Genomic DNA, 16,876 nt, shown 5'->3' with positions numbered 1-16,876 from the left:
TAATCCTCAGTCTTCTTTCTTTAAAATGAAACAGTAGTTAATAGCCCACAAAATGGTTTTGCAAACTGCATAGTCTAAGTGGGTATTAACTATTGTCAGAAGAAAAAGAAACTACATACCCAAGAAACAAATAATTCTTCTCTGCCAACATGTCCCACTTTCCAAATTAAAGGTAATGGCATTCTAGTTTTTAGTGTGTTTTCAAAAATAAAAAGCATCTTAAGTTAGTGTCATTTGTGATTTTTTCCCTTTAAAAAAAAAACAAAATAATTCAGTCAAAAGTCTTTGGAAAATGTGAAGACGATGGTTTCACAGTCATTATCTTTGAAATGACCAAGTACAGACAATGTCATAAGCAGCTTTTTCTAACAATCAGTGTCTACTACAATATTGGTCAGAGTAATTATTTCTACTTACTGCAATAAACAGCTCCTAAATCTCAGTGGCTTAACATAAAACAAGTTTATTTTTCACTTACCTAAAGTCCAGTGAGGTCAGGGCAGCACTCCTCCAGCCAAAATTCATGCATCCATATTCCTTCCATCATGTAGTCCAGTCAAGGTTGGGGTCCTTGGGACACAAATGAAAGAGAGAGAGCACCTGGGGAAGGTACACCTGATACTTAACCCCCTTAGCCACAAGTAACACCTGTGACTTCTGATCATAGTCTATTGGCCATAACTAGTGAGTTGAACTATTTAACTGCAAGGAAGGTTAGAAAATGGAGGTGCAACACATGACATCATTCAGCATTACTAGTCCCTGTCACAGGCTGCCAGTTAGTTGCTAAATATCTCTTTGATCCATCCTTCCCACTTACAAAAAAAATACCCTCCCCATAATAGGCAACTCGAAAAACAAGCCACTATCAATCCAGTATCCAGTATCCATTCACTAGATGTATAAACTTTATACATGTTACTTACCCACTCTCTGCTCTGTAAAATTGGGGAATCATTGTTCATGACTCAAAGGGTTGTTATAAGAATCTTGTTTCCAAGCCCGATCCAGCAAACCTCCATATGGTGTTTTCTGGCCTGGCACCCTGTGAAAGAAATGCAGACTAAGTGAGGGTCTGCCATGGCTGTAAATGCATATGCATCCATGGGCCAATCAGATGAAAAAAATGACTGATGCAGGCCAGCTGTAAAACAGTCAAGGCTGGTAGTGCTAGCTGGAAAGCAAAGGCCCCATCTAAAGGCATTCTGCACTCACCAACTGATACTGAATGGAAGACAGGTCCAGAAATGCCAGGTTTTACTATTTTTCCCAAGAGAAGCTAAATATCTGGATATTTGGTGTAAAGCTTCTCTATTTCTAAAGTAATGTGCCATCCAAACAAAGTGCTCTGTTTGTGGTATGGTGGTTTCTAGTATATAGGGTCTAGTAATAGTGGTAATTAATTTGATCAAAGTCACCCAGACCTCCACATTATTAGATAATCTCACTTGCAGGGAGAGGAGCAATTTGGATTTTAAGTTAAACTCCTAGAGTAAGCAAGAAGGGAAGAAATATTCCTTCCACTATGTGTTTAAATGAGAGCCAGCCACTAGGGATGGTGAAGTGTGGCTTGGAAAATTGGGAATACTTGGACCTAAATTACAGAAAAGTGATTTAAGGAACTGAATTTTACTGAGCCTTGGAGGGCTCCATAAATGCTCACTGTTGGTTTAGCTAATGGAGACTAAAACACCTGTGGTACTGAGTAAAGAAGTACTAAGTGAGTGTGACAGGTGCCAACTCAGTTTGAACTTGTACACATTACAGGAAAGATACAGTGACCAGTGCTAAGGTAGTTCATCGATACAGCTATGGTGCTTGGCATCTTCCCTGTCTCTTGAGTTAACACGGGGCTCAGCTTGGAAATAGGACTTCCTGATCTGCTTCTAGTGTGGCAAAATTGCCACAGGCTTTAAGTAGTCAGATATCCATTTATAGCCATTTCCCCAGGGGTGAAGATTGCTGTACACTGGTTCTGGTGGTGGCAGAGAGGCATTTAATGGCAATCTGCATCAAGAGGATTTTAATCCTAATGAAAAGAAGTATAGCCCCTGAATGTGGAGAAATTAAATCTCAATATAGATGTGTTGCTTTCCAGATATCTCAGGAAAAATCATGTAATAGCACAACTAGACTGAGCCTGACAAGTGCCTTTAGATGAAACTGAGAACATCTCATTCATCTCAGAGAAGAAAGAGTAGGGGAGAGGATATTGGATTGAGAATGGGAAAGGCCCCTAGAAAACAAAAATGTAAGTAGTACCTATCTCTATGGAGTACTATGGGAATTTTTCCTCATTAGGTGGAAAACTGTACACACTAGGATTCCAGAGGGTTTGTGGACCCTGGTTTGTTTAAGGAGAACAGGTGATAAACCATGATTGCCAGGAAGCTATGGGATAGAAAATGACAATTTTCAGGAGTGTGGCACATGAACATTGCAAGAAATAAGGAAATGAAGAAGAGAAAGCAGCAAATGGTGAAGAGTCTGCAGAAAGTTTCAGAAGGGAGAGATTTTTAGCAGCTGCCTTGAGTGGGAAACTTTGGATAATGTGTGTGATATCTTAAGATGTTTGTAGGAAGTGCTGAACTATATGAAATGCCTATCTTGCCACTTCAAACAGATCAGCCAAAAATATCTGTGCTGCTCACAACTTTTTAAAAGTAAAATAAGAAATGGGCAGAGAGAGAGAAGATGGGGTAAGATGGAATGTATAAACAGGCAGAGGCCAGCCAAGAGGCCCACCTATAACTGGTATACATTTGTGCAGAGCCACCCAGGATCAATGTTAAAATTTACTGAAACAGAAGATTTCAAAATGAAATCTCCAATTCAGCTATGGTAGCACTGGAATCTAAGATACATATTTTGGAAGGTATATGGGGCAGAAAATCAACATCTCTGAAGACTCAGAGATCTTTCCTGCCAACCCAAAGCAGATGCTCAAGGGTGCATCCTTATGGAAATCTGCCCAGGGTGCCATTGCCCAGAAGCACTGGAAATACTTATCAAGAAGGGACTCGGATGTCTACTCATTTAAAGGGGCACCCATTGTGCAAGAATTCTCAGTCCACAAGTTAACAAAGTTTGACATGTTTGTTCAACACTGTTGGGTGTAATTGATTTTGCATTATCCTGATTAAAATGAGTCTTATTTTCAGACTGTTGTTATGTCAAAAGTCCCTGCTGAAAAGAAACCTTGTGAGGAGCTTCTGACAGTTCTGGCTTAATTACTTTCCATACACTCTCCCTTAAGTAGAAGAAACAACAAAAATAGGCTGTTCAATCTTACAAATGCTTTAAAACTTCAACCCATGTGACATCTGGGAAAGCTTGATAGAGTGAATGATAATTTACCGAATATATTTTCCTCTCTTCTGTTACTAAGTGGTAATAAAATATAGTTTATTACTATTACCTAGGGAAGGGAACTGAACTCTTCAATTTGATTATAGACAACTATCTGGGGAAAAATTCATACTCACGGGCTATATTTGAGGTAGAAAATTACTTTGGAAACAAATACTTCACTATTATTGTTATAGTTGTTGCACCATCCTTCCCAGTAGCTCCCTTTATTTATAGGTTAATTCATTTCTTCATTTCTGAAATCTAACATTAATTATTAATTCCACTGTGACACACTAAATTGAATTATGAAGGCTGAAAGACTTAACACAGCTGCTCCTCAAAGGCCTAAGATGCTATCAGAAAACATCTCAGGAACTAAAATTGCTCAACTTTAGCTGCATATTGGAATCAGCTGAAGACCTTTAAACCAAATCACCAAGGCCTGGGCCCTACCTCCAGCGCTTCTGACTGATGTGGGGTTGGGTGGGACACCACATTATTTTAAATAAGCCTTTCCAAGTGATTCTAATGTCAGCCACCTTTGGAAACCACTAAATCAAGAAAATCTGTTAAATAAATATTTTAAAAATTAGTGAACAATCAAAAACTGGCACTTGATATGAAATTTTAACAAATTGAATGCAATTCAAATATTAACTTTTAATGTAAAAGGAGGTTCCCCAAGCAAGAAATGTCCTTGACAAAAGGAATAACAGCAGGATAAGTAAGTCCTATCAGTACCATAATTTAGAATTATGTCTAAAACTGCCCAGATGTCCCAAGATTGAGAATTGTTATTTTTCCTGATGCAAGAACATAAAGGAATGTTTACGTTATTTCAGCTTATCAGTTATTTTTATCAAGCTATGAGAACTATTCTAACTACTATTATGAAACTGTGATGGTTTGAAACTGTATATGCTCCAGAAAAACAGGTTCTTAAAGTTAATCCATGCTTGTGCATGTGAATCCATTAAGTAGGAGCTTTTGATGAGGCTACCTCAGTTAAGGTGTGACCCACCTCAATCAGAATGGGTCCTAATCCTATTACTGAAGACCTTTGAAAGAGAATTAAATTCAGAAAGAGAAAAAAAAAAAAGCCACAGGTGGCAAGAAACTAAAACTGAGTCTGGAAGAGAGTAGGAGATGCCACCATGTGCCTTATCATGTGACAGAGGAACCAAGGGTCACAGGCAGCCAGACCTACAACGCCATGAATTTTGGGGAGAAAGCACTGCTTTGATAATGCCTTGGTTTGGACATTCTCCCAGTCTCAAAAGCATGAGTGAATAAATTCCCATTGTTTAAGCCAAACCATTTCTTGATATTTGCTTGAACAGCATAGGAAACTAAAACAAAAACTATATACTTTTTACTTCTCACATACAGAATGTCACAAGTTTCTAACTCATAGGTTGTTCATTAGGATTGATTGGATTCTAATTTCCTTGAAAAGTTCTGCGAATATTATTGCAGAACCATTTTTAGGGGGAGAATTTTTAAACTTATGGATCACTACCCATATAATCTCTTTTTAGCTCTCTTAATACTCAACTCACCCAGAAGTAGAAAATAATGGAAATGTTCCTAAGACATAGGGTATTGTATATGATTTGTCTCCTATGCCAGGGATTAGCAATTCCTAGAATCATAGTAGAGAAACAGAAGTGAGTCTCCTCAATTCTAGTCTCTAGATGCACGAGGCATCTTACACCTGCCACCTTGGACTCTTTGGATCCATCACTGGGTAGATATTTATGGCTTAGGGAATGTGAGAAAGAAATGTTGCCTTGAACTTAGTATTCATAAATTTAATTATGCATCCAACTGTTTTATCCCTTATCTCTGGTCCACACTAAATATATGGTTCTCAATGTGTTATCCAAGGATACCAGGGGCATGGGGCCCCATTTCAGAGGCTAGGTCAATTCAAATTTTATTTTTATAATGATATTAAAATTAATTTTCCCTCTTCAAAGGTTAAAATGTGAATTAACATTGGCACTGTTGGTGCAAAAGCAATGGCAGGTAAAACTGCTAGTGCTTTGGAATAAAAAAAGGCTGTGGCAAGAACTGTACTAATAGTCATACTATTCTTCATTACCACATACTCAAAAAAATTCAGATTTCACTTAAGAATATCCTTGATGAAGCAGTAATAAAAATAATATTAATTTTACTAAGTTTTAACCTTTGAGTATGTCTTATAATATTCTGCACCAAAACTGCATATAAAGTACTTTTGCTGATTACTGAGGGGTGATGGTTCTCTCAAGAAAAGGCACTTGTATGATTGTTTGAGCTGCAAGCTGAACTAGCCATGTTTTTCATAAAACATTTTGTACTTAAAAGAATGACTGACAAACTGATTCTTCCAACTTGGGTATTTGGCAGATTTTATTATTTTTTTTTTTTGGAAATCAATAAAATGTGCTTATCAATTCAAGGAAAAGTACTGCAAATACTTGCTGTCAATAATAGAATTTGAATTCTCAATCTCAAAATTCTCAAGAATTTTGGAAAACTTATATCCATCAATGGGAACTTGACAGTTTCCCGATATTTAAAGGCTCTTCTAATGATAACAGTGGTTATATTATAAAATAAAATTTTCGAGGGTTATATAAAGAAATATACCAATATTTGGAAGATCTGTATAACCCGGTGAATTCACATTTTGCAAATGACCAAGGCAATATATTAAAAAATCACTCATGGGATTTTTCAAACTACAAGATATTCCAGTAGGATTTTAATTTAACAGAGTACAAAAAGTTCATTAATATAGTCTCAGATTCCACAGTGCAATATTCAAGAAGCCATCACTTGTCCAGCTTTGTTAGAAAAAAGAAGAATGAAAGAAAAATAGTGAAATGTTAAACAATACCATTCTTCTCACCCACTTTTTTTGTTTGTTTTGGCAATCTATGTTCCTTTTCATTTTAAAAGTATGGCTTTTATGTTGACATGTAAGGAGTTTATTATTTTTTTAGTAAAGCAATAGATGCATATTTTATAAATGTCTCAATTCCCATTACTAACCCATTAAATATCATAAATATAGCAACCATAAATAAAACTTTTGGGATCCTCAATAATTTTAAGCATGTAATGGGATCCTGAAACAGATCATTTGCAAACTGCTGCTCTAGGAGAACTTATGACCATTCACATATTTCACCAAGTCATTCTCTTAGTCAGTCAGTTGGTCTGTCTCAGCTGACAAATATTTATTTATCACTTACTGCCAGACAACATACTAGCAAATGGCTATAGGTCAGTAATTAAAAGAGACCCCATCCATGTTCTCCTAGAGTTTATGTTTTAGGGGAGTTAGACAGATAGATACAGATAAACAAGATATAAATAGGTATCTTCTCACTGTAGTAAGTTCCATGAAGAAATAAAACAGAGTGAAATCATTATTGTGAGAATAATTAACAGTGCTGAATGGTGTGGAGTGTGGTGGAAAGGGGACGTTTAGGTTCATGTATGTCACCGGAAGGAAAGTTGGATGTTAAAACATGGAATGTATAACACAGTGAATCTTGTAGTAGATAATGTCTGTGATTAACTGTAAAAACAAAAAAAAAGTTCTTTCATGTACTAGAGCAGATGTCTGACACTATTATAAGGAGTTAACACTAGAGGGGTATATGGGGAAAAATGTACCTATTACAAACTATGAACTATAGTTTACAGCAATATTTTAATACTCTTTCATCAACAGTAACAAATGCACCTCACCAATACTATGGGTCAATATTGTGGGAGGGATAAGGAATATGTTCTAAATTTGATCATAGGGCTGTATGCACAACTGTGTGATGATACTATGAACCAGTGACGATATACTTCAGATGACTTCTATGCTGCATGAATATATCTCAATAAAATTGCATTTAAAAATTCAGAGTGGTATAATAATGACTTGCAGGGCTACTTTAGATCGGACATTGAAGAAAGGTCTTCATGAACAGATGACATTCAAGCTAAGACTGAATAAGGTCAAGCCATGCAAAGACTGGGGAAAGCATGTTCCAAGCAACAAGGAAAGAAAGTACAAAGGCTACAAAGTGCAAAGAAGTGGGCTAGTGCCAAAGCAGGTGCTGTCTTATGGGTGATGGGAAGAAGCATAAATTTTCTCAATGAAGAGACATTTCTTACCTATTTGTTTTTCCTTCAACCAGCACCCTTCTGCCAAAAAAACATTTGTCAACTTCTTTCAATCACGTCCTAAAGGCTCTCACCATCACCCCACAACCTCCAAATCTATACAGACACATGAATCACCCACTGAGGGAAAATCAAACAAAGCCTTCCCCAAGACAGAAAGATCCTCACACATATATGCAGGGTATATTTTTGTGTTCAGAAGGTGGTTAAAAAAAAGAGCAGAAGAGGAGAAAGAGATGGGGGAATAGCCACATAAACAGAAAAGGAAAGAATGGATACACTAGATTCTGAAGTGGACTTGTGGGTGAGCATGGCAGGAATGGGGTTGGGGTGAGATATCCACCAGGAGTATCATAATGTTGTAAGGAAGTTAACTAAGGCTCTTGCTTCTGATCTGGGAGAAACCCAATCAGACTGACTCCTGAAGAAGTGGGGGATGAGGGTGGGATATTTCCCTGTGCCCCAGAATCTGCCTTGTACCCCAGTGGAACACTGACTACTAAGAGGAAAGCCCATTACCTGATCATCCTGGACACTCACAGTCCCCCAGAACAGAGTGGAGGTCTCAGACACCCCATGGCTTGAAAGGTAACTCTTGGGTGGGCAACGGTGGCTCAGTGGCAGAATTCTCACTTGCCATTCCAGAGACCTGGGTTTGATTCCCGGAGACTGCCCATGCCAAAGGCAAAAATGGAAAGTCTTGCTCCTTGATATCATGGGATGAGGCAGCCCCAGTTGAACTCCCCTCTGAGCCAGGAAAGCAGTGGAACACACCACCCTTATTAAAAATTGTGCATGTGATAGAATGTCATTGAAAGGTCTCCACTTGCTTGATTGCTTGCTGCTTGACACCCCAATATCATTCTATTACAACTAAGAACAATATAACTAAGCTTACTCCAGTTTATCAAGTATATACAAAGGAAGTGTCTGAGAGGACGAAACTAAAGTAGAACACAGACACAAAATTGATTAGCATTCCAGTTTCAATTTATTCTCCTCCTGTACATAATACTTTGCCCTCCTTAGTTTCCAACATTTTTCTTAGAACTGGGAATGGAACCTCACTGCAAAAAAATGTTTTGAGTTTTACGTATAAATATAATATTACAATTATCAAGTTCTTCAGTAATTTGTGGCACATCCAAACAAAAGTAAGCCTTGTTAAGTCAGCATCCTGTTAGCATGCTTCTTACATGGATTTTTCCACTCTGGACTCATAAATCTTTAATCTAAAAATCAGGCAGGGCCCCTTCAGACTGCAACTATATTTACTGAGAATGCTTAAATACATATCCTAGAATGAGAACTATATACTCTTATCATCTTTAGTGTAAATATATAAAGTTAAGTGGTTTATAACATATACAGGTAAATAAAAATTTATATACAAAAATAAAAAGTTAAGTGGTTCTGGGAGTGCGAGGATAGTTCAGTAGTAGAATTCTCACCTGCTACGCTGGAGATCCGGGTTCGATTCCTGGCCCATGCACTTCCCACACAAGCAAAGAAACCAACAAAAACAAACAAACAAAAATTCAACAAATGGTGCTGCAATAACAAGATACTCACATGGAAAAATGAATGAATGTATGGCAGATACAGCATACAAAATAAGAAGTTAAGTGGTTCTTTCGCTTTTTTGAGTCGGAGAATCTGACGAGAGTTAAGGAAAGAATTATACACAGAAAAATTTGCATACAATTCCCATTCATGGAGCCATATTAAAAATCCTTGCTACACAGTCAATTTTGATACCTTTCAGTTCCTCATTGGAGAGTTTTTTAGCAAGGCAATGACACGATCTGATACATATTTGTGAAAGGTCAAACTGGTAATTGTTTAGAAGATGAGATTTAGGAAGGCAAGAGTCAAGCAAGAAGTCTAGTTAGAAGGATATTAAAATGGTCCAATGAAATAATGATGCAAAGTGAGCAATGATGTCAGCTTGAATTAGATAAGAGTAACTAGAGCCTAGGTCAAAAGAACTTTAAAAGATATACTTCAGGAAGAGAAAAAACAGAAATAACCTATAAGGTAGTATATTATTATTATCAAATATAATAATGTAAGAAAAAATAAAAAGGATGCATTGAACCATAATTTAAAACAAATTGAATAAATAATTTAAAATCTTCAAGAAATAAATACTAAGCTCAGATGCTGCTAATGGAGAAGTCTACAAAAATGTCTGTAGCAATCAGAGTCCTATCAGAAGACAGAAACCACCCTTGTAATTTGAACAGGAAGGCTTTAATTCAAAAGAATTACTAATTTAAAAAAATATGGATAACTACAAAAAGAAGATTTTGAATACAGGAATAGCAAATGCAAGAAGCAGAAGGATTTCTAGGATTGAAAGTAAGCAAGGAAAGAACGCTAGAATCCATTCCCATGCCTTCTCTCTAAACTCCTGACAAACTGGCATAATGTTAATTCTTTCAGTGTATATGTTACTCCACGTGAAGTAGACCTTGCACGTCTCTACCTGGTCTAGCCAGGAAAAAAAACTCTTATTATAAGCCTCAAGGTAATAAGAGATGGTCAGTGAGGTTCCTGCAGGCAAGGTAACTCTCCCAGATAAAGTCACTGAAGATTATTTATGCAATGAGATCATTATTCCCTCCGGTAAGATGGAGGGGAAAGGAAATTTCAAGATAATATGAGGATTCAAAACTCTCACCTTCCTCTTTGTTTGCCCAAATTCCCAATTCCAAGCAGGGTATTACTACTTCCTAACGAGTTTCCTAGCCATATGGGCTTGGCAGGTAGCAGGCTTTGCAATTCTACAAACTTTACAATGAGATACGGGCTCTGATCCTCACTGTGTGCCCTGTGGCTACATAAAGTAAGGAACTTCTTGAAGGCAATTGCAGGCTCTTTCTGATATTCATGACATCACTTGGAAGTTCAAAGCCTTAATTTAAATTATCTGTAGTTTTTAAATATTTAATTTTGTATTTTTGTTTTCATAAGCTCTCACTCAAAAATGATCAACCTATCCTACAATCTTTGTACTCAGCATTGTCAATGTGGCAACTATAACCAGAGCCATTATCCCCCAAAACTTTTCCTCTCCAGTACTCAATTCCATGCCACCACCAGTGCTAATTTAAATCATGGTGAAGTTGCTATATGCCCAGGAATATTAGTGTCACATTTTCTCCAGCAAGGAGATTATCTATGTGCTTACCAAATATATGAACAACTAAAACTCAGAACCCCATTTTGAAGCTTTACTTCATGACACCAGTCCAATTCTGCTTATTAGTCAGGGCCCCAGTAGAGAGATATGTCACACACCCAAAAAGATTTCACTGAAGAAAGTTTAAGAAGGGGACTATTTACCTATATGTGGAGGTGGTTAAGAGAACCAACAAAAGGCAGTGAGGTACCCCTGCACTAGCAACAATGGGAAGCCGCTAATACCTATAAGTCTTAAGGGGAAAAGAGACAAAAATTGATTACCAGAGGTCAGAGGTCTAAAGAAATAGGAGAAGGGCTTCCCAGCATAATGTGCTGACCCTCAACTGGGGTTTAAAAGAAAGATGGCCTCTTCTGACCCTCAACCAAGTTGGGAGAGAGTGTGAAGAAAAAAATACCCTAATCTCTCACACCACCTTGCCTTTTAATGATCTCCTATCATTGCTCCCCATACTCAAACCCAAATAGAAGGCTGAGCACAGGGGAGCCTGAATGATTTCATTCCTGTCCATCAACCTTTCTGCACATATAAAATGAAAAAGAAGAACAGATAAATGATCCGAGGAAGCAAATGAAGGAAAAAATCATAAGAGCTCCCAAACTGATTTTCTAAGGCCAGCATAACCTTGATAGTAAAACTTGACAAGGACATTTCAGCAAAGAAAAATTACTGACCAACCTCATTCACAAACATGGATGGAAAGATCTTAAACAATTTTTAAGAAACTGAATCCATTAATGCATTAAAAAAGGATATCAAGGAAACTGGACTTATTGCAAGAATACAAAGTTAATTTAACATTTTTAAATCAATCCATGGAATTCACTACATGGACAGAATAAATAAGAAAACTGATAAAATCATCTCAAAAGATACAGAGAAGACTTTTGTTAAATTCAATTAATTAAACTATTTTAAAAGCCTATTAACAAATCAGGAATCAAAGAGAACTTCCTTAATCTGATAAAGTACATCTATAAGAAATCAATACCAAAAACATACTGAATGAGGAGTTGTTAAAACTTTCTCTTAGAGATGAAAAACAACAACAAAGATACCAAGATCCTAACCACTGAAGTAAGGCATTAAAAAGATACAAGGATTATTTGCCATATTATAATTATATATGTTAAAAAATCCAAAAGAATCTAAAAATATGTATTGATTAGTAAGCGAATATAGCATGGTTTCTGGATACTGCATTAACACCAAAATCAATTGCCTTTTTCTTTTAGTTTCCTTGGCTGCTTAAGCAAATACCATGCAATAGGTTGGCTTAAACTGTGAATTTATTAGCGCACAATTCTGAGACTAAGAGAAGGTGCACATCAAGGCACCATCAAGGCAATGCTCTCTTCCCGAAGACTGGCATTCTGGGGCTGGATGCCAGTGATCCTTGCTCTCGGTGCCTCTGTCTCATGGCAATGCACATGGTAGGTCTCCTGGCCTCTCTGTTATCTCCCAGGTTCTTTTGAATTTCAGCTTTTTGCTTCCTGTGGCTTCCTCTGAATCTGTCTGAACTTCATTCTGCTTATGAAGAACTCCAGCAATAGAATTGAAACAAATCCTTATTGGGTTGAGCCACACCTTAACTGAAGTAACCTCATCTAAAGGTCCTACTTACAAAGGGTTCAACCTACAGGAATGGATTGAGTTTAAGAAAATGTTTTCTTAATGATTCCACTTATAACACCTTTAAAATACCAAACCCTAAGAATAAATCTACCATACATAAATAGTGCTATTCAAAATATGATAAAACTTTATAAAGAGAAATTAAAGAAGACCAAAACAAGTAGGAGACAATCACATTTATGGATTAGACTATTCCATACTATAAAGACAGTATTTTTTTCCAGATTTATCTATAGTTTCAGTCCAATATCAATGAAAAATATCCAGAAGTTTCTACTGGAATGTAAAAAGATTATTCTAAAATTTATATTGAAATGCAAAGGACCAAGTATAATGAAGGCACAATTGAACACAAAAGAGAAGAAGGAGGAAGAGAAGAGGAGAAAAAAATGGGAGGAAGGGGAGAAGGAGCAGAGGAAACTAAACTGCAATTTATCAAGCTTATAATAAACATAATAATTTTCATAGAATGTAATTTCTGCAAAGATAGACAAATAAATCAACAAAATAATATAAAGATCGCAGAAGACCTAAGAAAGAGTAAGAGAAAAGACAATCTTTTAAATGAACAGTCCTGAAAAAAATTATATAACCGTACAGAGAGAGTTTTGGAAAAAGGCTGAGTTAACCCCTGCCCCAAGGAACAGCTAGAGAAGTGACGGGAAGGTGACTGGATAGCGATTCCAGGGTGTAAGTGACCTGGGAGAGTCTTCTACACCACATAGGGAGGCCCTGGTTGAAAAAGCTGAGGAACTGAGGTGCAGAGAACTGAAGACCATACAGCTAGTGCAAACAGCCTAATGTGCACGCTTCCAAATGGAGGCCCAAGAGCCCTCAGGAGTGCACGGACTGGGTGGCAGATCAGAAATCCAAGCAGCATTTCTTAAATGTACCATACTCACATGCCCCAACCCACCCCACCACCTGTGAATTCCTGCATACCCCACATGGCCAAGACCGCCCCTGTTCCCTATGACCCATGACTCACTCCCCCCAGTACTCCACATTCTGTCCCCACCCCCTGGCACTCCAAGCACCCTGGCCTCAACTCCAGAACCTGAGCATCCTTCCCCAACCCCCTCCCTGTGTACACGTGGACACTCACCCCAACTCCTCCCCACTACCCACTCAAGTGCACACTCTCACCCTGCACCCTTCTGGGACCTGTGTCCTGCCCTTCATCGACTTTCCATCCATCCCTGCAGGCACTCACCCATGCATATATGCCACACCCTCTCCTCCCACCCCAAGCATGCAAACACCCCCGTCCCAGCCCCCAAGCTCTGTGCACACATACACCCTTGCCCTGGCACCACCCCCAGCTCTGCACATGTACACAAGTGCACCATCCCCACACACATGCACCTACACAGCCCCAGAATCTGCCTCCTGTCACACCCTGCCTCCTTGTCCCTTGCACCACACCCTACCCCTGCACTCTAAGGGCTGCCCAAGCTTCATTCCATACCACCCTCTCCCCACAACTCTGTATCCCACACCCCATGCTCCTGAACACCAGTGTAGCACCCCTGCTCCACACGATCCCTGTGCCATAAGCTGCCACCACAGTGCTGTATCCCGACCCACATCCCACATTCTGCATGCCCTTCCAGCAAATACAAAACTTTAGATGACTGATGGAAATTAACTTTGAAAGTAACCCTATCAAGATAATTACATACCTCGAGGGCAACAGAAAATCACAGAGCTCTATGAAGATGCAGACTGATATAGCCCAGCATAATGACCAAATTAAAGTACCAGAGGAGACAGACTTTGAAACAACTAATCAAAGATGTTCATATAACTCTACAAAATAAAATCAGTGGGTTGGCTAATGTCATAAAGGAGATCAAGAAAAACATGAAGAATTTGAATGAATAAACAGAAAAATGGCAGACATCACAGATGCTGAAGGAAGATTTAAAGATGCTGAAGGAACAATAAGCAAACTAGAGGACAGGAAAATTGATTTCAAATGCACAAAATAGCAAATAGCAAAAAATATGGAAAAAATTGAATTGGATTTCATGGAAATGATGGACACTCCAAAGCACACAAATATAAGAATCACCAGGTCCCAGAAGGAGAAGAGAAGAAAGAACTAGGAAGATTAGTTGAGGAGATAATGAAGGAAAACCTCCCAACCCTTGTAAAAGACATAAATATGCAAATCAAAGAAGTCCAATGAATCCCAAATAGAATATATTCAAATAGGCCAATTCCAAGACACATACTGATCAGCCTGTCAAATGTTAAAGAAAAGCAGAAAGTTCTGAAAGGAGCAAGAGAAAAGCAATCTACTACATATGAGGGAAACCACATAAGACTGAGTTCAGACTACTCAACATGCACCACAGAGGCAAGAAGGCAGTGGTATGATATATTTAAGATCCTGAAAGAAAAAAGACTTCCAGACAAGAATTCTGTACCCCACCAAATTGTCCTTCAAAAGTGAGTAAGAGTTTAAAATTTCCACTGACAGACAATAAATGAGAGAATTTGTCAACAAGAGACTGGCCCTACAAGAAATACTAAGACTCATCTTAGACCCAAGAATACAAATAGATTGAAAGTGAAAGGTTGAAAAAAGATGTTCCATGCAAGCTGTAAGCAAAAGAAAGAAGGAGCAGCTCTACTAATATCAGACAAAACAGACCTTAAATGTAAAGAAGCCAAAAAAGATAAAGAAGGACACTAGATATTAATAAAAGGGACAATTCGCCAAGAAGAAATAACAATCATAACCTTACAGAAATGAATCTTGAATCCAATCTAATGTTATACATGGCTGCCCCTCATAACTTGCATACGCTGCTGCTATCTCAGCTAAAACTGGGTACTCTGGGATAGTCTTGATGGCCAGTCTGGGAGGCCTCAGCCAAGCCTCAGCAAAGAGCACATCCTTGCTCATCCTCAAATAACCTAGTCCAGACTTGTTCACATGGCAGCAGCATTCTGATAGAGCAGTGGTTCTCAAATGGGGGCAATCCCCCACCCCAAGGAGTATACTGTCTGGAGTAGTTTTTAATTATCATAACTGGAACAAGGCATGCTACTGGCATCTAATGGGTAGGGATGCTGGTAAACATCCTACAATACATAGGACAGCTCCCCACAACAAAGAACGCTCTGGTTCCAACTGGCAATAGTGCCACTGTTGAAAAACCCTGCAATAGAGTGAGAAGAGGCTACAAGTCCTATTGAGATCTGGGCTTGGGGCTCAAACAATCTTAGTTTGACTGACCTCTACTAGACCAGGTCACTAACTTCAACAAGTAGGTGGATGTAAATGCCATTTAATGAGACAGGGAAGATTGATGGAGAAGTAGGTTCGAGTTACTTTGAGGGACTTGACACTGTTCTGAGATTATAGTCATGGAGCACTAAAGAGAAAGAGGTAGTAGTTAACTAAAATTAAGAAGGTAAGGGTGCCATGCCTGGCATACCGATTGTGAGATATCCACAGGACATCTAGGAGAGACCTGATATAACTCAATTAAGTCCCATGAATATGGGATATGAAGCAGCACTGTAAGTTAATATAAATGGGTAAACTTGCAGTTTTTCTCCTCATTACCATACAGTAATGTATTTTAAAAATCCAAATTCGACTTTAAAAAGGAGACAAATTGAAAGAATCTAGGTCTTTACTAAGGTCTCATGATGAGTCAGTGAAGGGGGGAATTACATTACACAACAAACACAAGTATTTGTTAAAATCCTCTTTAGATCTGTTCACATTCCATCACAGTTCCACTCCACATTGTCACTACTCAAATCTTTTTCCTTTGTTTCGCTTTGCAACCCCCCAAAACTGCTCTCAGCTTGCCTAATTTTCTCTTTTCATTCTTCCATCCTTTCTTTTTCCCTGCTTGAGACATTCATTGGATCTTATTTTCTTGGTAACTCTATGTAATAGCAATCTACCCCTTATCTCAGCTTTCCTTCTCACCACCCCACTCCACAAAACCAAAGAATCTTCCTCAGTACCCACTTTCCCAAAAACTACATTCAGTGGAGGTGAATGGTTTATTTATATTAAAAAGTTTTTTAGCTCCTTTCCAGTTACATAAGGGAAAAAAAAGTTCTATGGGTTCTTTTCCTCCGCCTGGACTACAGAGTGTCTCAACCCCCATTGTTAAGTGTAACAATGAGCAGAAAGACTTCAAACCCAAAGCATGAGCAAAACTTCCCTCTGTCTGAAAGGGAAATTTATGAAAACACAATTGATGGTAGAGGCAGCAGATAGCCGCAGGACATGGGGCCTCACAGAAACATACCATTCACCCTGCTTTATAATGTTTGATGCATGTCATAACTGAACAGTTTTTTTCCCACCAACTCAATGGTAGGGCTCAGAGGTCCTAGGAATGAAGGAGGAACACAGGGTCGATGTTCACGAGCCAGGCAAGTGCCACAGCAGCAGCAGTGGTGCCTCACAAGCTGCAGGACACCCTGGGCTTCTGCCTCCCTCAGGTTCCCAGGAAGCGAGCCTGCTGCAAGTAT

The 16,876-nt window shown here is 38.4% G+C and overlaps 1 long non-coding RNA gene across 1 annotated transcript in view; it reads right to left on the bottom strand.

Annotated features, from left to right (window-relative positions):
* Window positions 1-255: 255 nt before the first annotated feature.
* Window positions 256-16,876, bottom strand: part of LOC143689881 (uncharacterized) — a 34,408-nt gene continuing 17,787 nt past the window's right edge. Inside the window, exons 2-3 of the long non-coding RNA XR_013178951.1 lie at window positions 927-1,045; window positions 256-570 (exon numbers count right to left, since the gene is read on the bottom strand). This is a non-coding gene — a long non-coding RNA (uncharacterized LOC143689881). The remainder of the gene's footprint in view (window positions 571-926; window positions 1,046-16,876) is intronic.

Source organism: Tamandua tetradactyla, chromosome 7, assembly GCF_023851605.1.
Source record: "Tamandua tetradactyla isolate mTamTet1 chromosome 7, mTamTet1.pri, whole genome shotgun sequence".
NCBI lineage: Eukaryota > Metazoa > Chordata > Mammalia > Pilosa > Myrmecophagidae > Tamandua > Tamandua tetradactyla.
Note: the sequence above shows the minus strand (reverse complement) of the source record. Positions and strands in the feature narration are given on the sequence as shown.